Genomic DNA, 3,074 nt, shown 5'->3' with positions numbered 1-3,074 from the left:
AAAAACCCGCATTACACGAAATGCACAGTGTAGTACATAGTATATGAGTGAGTTGCACTGAAAAACTTAGAATATAAGAAACGCACAGTGTAGTACATAGTATATGAGTGAGTTGCACTGAAAAACTTAGAATTTAAGAAACGCACAGTGTAGTACATAGTATATGAGTGAGTTGCACGGAAAAACTTAGAATATAAGAAACGCACAGTGTAGTACATAGTATATGAGTGAGTTGCACTGAAAAACTTAGAATATAAGAAACACACATATAGTATATAGTATATGAATAAGTTGCACTGAAAAACTTAGAATTTACTGAAAAACCCGCATTACACGAAATGCACAGTGTAGTACATAGTATATGAGTGAGTTGCACTGAAAAACTTAGAATATAAGAAACGCACAGTGTAGTACATAGTATATGAGTGAGTTGCACTGAAAAACTTAGAATATAAGAAACGCACAGTGTAGTACATAGTATATGAGTGAGTTGCACTGAAAAACTTAGAATATAAGAAACGCACAGTGTAGTACATAGTATATGAGTGAGTTGCACTGAAAAACTTAGAATATAAGAAACGCACAGTGTAGTACATAGTATATGAGTGAGTTGCACTGAAAAACTTAGAATATAAGAAACGCACAGTGTAGTACATAGTATATGAGTGAGTTGCACTGAAAAACTTAGAATATAAGAAACGCACAGTGTAGTACATAGTATATGAGTGAGTTGCACTGAAAAACTTAGAATATAAGAAACGCACAGTGTAGTACATAGTATATGAGTGAGTTGCACTGAAAAACTTAGAATATAAGAAACGCACAGTGTAGTACATAGTATATGAGTGAGTTGCACTGAAAAACTTAGAATATAAGAAACGCACAGTGTAGTACATAGTATATGAGTGAGTTGCACTGAAAAACTTAGAATATAAGAAACGCACAGTGTAGTACATAGTATATGAGTGAGTTGCACTGAAAAACTTAGAATATAAGAAACGCACAGTGTATAGTATATGAGTGAGTTGCACTGAAAAACTTAGAATTTAAGAAACGCACAGTGTTTTTCATAGTATATGAGTGAGTTGCACTGAAAAACTTAGAATTTACTGAAAAACCCGCATTACACGAAATGCACAGTGTAGTACATAGTATATGAGTGAGTTGCACTGAAAAACTTAGAATATAAGAAACGCACAGTGTAGTACATAGTATATGAGTGAGTTGCACTGAAAAACTTAGAATATAAGAAACGCACAGTGTATAGTATATGAGTGAGTTGCACTGAAAAACTTAGAATATAAGAAACGCACAGTGTAGTACATAGTATATGAGTGAGTTCCACTGAAAAACTTAGAATATAAGAAACGCACAGTGTAGTACATAGTATATGAGTGAGTTGCACTGAAAAACTTAGAATATAAGAAACGCACAGTGTAGTACATAGTATATGAGTGAGTTGCACTGAAAAACTTAGAATTTACTGAAAAACCCGCATTACACGAAATGCACAGTGTAGTACATAGTATATGAGTGAGTTGCACTGAAAAACTTAGAATATAAGAAACGCACAGTGTAGTACATAGTATATGAGTGAGTTGCACTGAAAAACTTAGAATATAAGAAACGCACAGTGTAGTACATAGTATATGAGTGAGTTGCACTGAAAAACTTAGAATATAAGAAACGCACAGTGTAGTACATAGTATATGAGTGAGTTGCACTGAAAAACTTAGAATATAAGAAACGCACAGTGTAGTACATAGTATATGAGTGAGTTGCACTGAAAAACTTAGAATTTAGAGAAACGCACAGTGTAGTACATAGTATATGAGTGAGTTGCACTGAAAAACTTAGAATTTAGAGAAACGCACAGTGTAGTACATAGTATATGAGTGAGTTGCACTGAAAAACTTAGAATATAAGAAACGCACAGTGTAGTACATAGTATATGAGTGAGTTGCACTGAAAAACTTAGAATATAAGAAACGCACAGTGTAGTACATAGTATATGAGTGAGTTGCACTGAAAAACTTAGAATATAAGAAACGCACAGTGTAGTACATAGTATATGAGTGAGTTGCACTGAAAAACTTAGAATATAAGAAACGCACAGTGTAGTACATAGTATATGAGTGAGTTGCACTGAAAAACTTAGAATATAAGAAACGCACAGTGTAGTACATAGTATATGAGTGAGTTGCACTGAAAAACTTAGAATTTAGAGAAACGCACAGTGTAGTACATAGTATATGAGTGAGTTGCACTGAAAAACTTAGAATTTAGAGAAACGCACAGTGTAGTACATAGTATATGAGTGAGTTGCACTGAAAAACTTAGAATATAAGAAACGCACAGTGTAGTACATAGTATATGAGTGAGTTGCACTGAAAAACTTAGAATATAAGAAACGCACAGTGTAGTACATAGTATATGAGTGAGTTGCACTGAAAAACTTAGAATATAAGAAACGCACAGTGTAGTACATAGTATATGAGTGAGTTGCACTGAAAAACTTAGAATATAAGAAACGCACAGTGTAGTACATAGTATATGAGTGAGTTGCACTGAAAAACTTAGAATATAAGAAACGCACAGTGTAGTACATAGTATATGAGTGAGTTGCACTGAAAAACTGAGATTATAAGAAACGCACAGTGTAGTACATAGTATATGAGTGAGTAACACTGAAAAACTTAGAATATAAGAAACGCACAGTGTAGTACATAGTATATGAGTGAGTTGCACTGAAAAACTTAGAATATAAGAAACGCACAGTGTAGTACATAGTATATGAGTGAGTTGCACTGAAAAACTTAGAATATAAGAAACGCACAGTGTAGTACATAGTATATGAGTGAGTTGCACTGAAAAACTTAGAATATAAGAAACGCACAGTGTATATTATATGAGTGAGTTGCACTGAAAAACTTAGAATTTAAGAAACGCACAGTGTTTTTCATAGTATATGAGTGAGTTGCACTGAAAAATTTAGAATATAAGAAACGCACAGTGTAGTACAAAGTATATGAGTGAGTTGCACTGAAAAACTTAGAATATAAGAAACGCACAGT

This window comes from Mus caroli, unplaced genomic scaffold (assembly GCF_978045245.1).
Source record: "Mus caroli unplaced genomic scaffold, Mus_caroli_1 scaffold_25, whole genome shotgun sequence".
In the NCBI taxonomy this organism is placed as follows: Eukaryota; Metazoa; Chordata; class Mammalia; order Rodentia; family Muridae; genus Mus; species Mus caroli.
The sequence above is the reverse complement of the archived record's forward strand: the minus strand, read 5'-3'. Positions refer to the sequence as shown.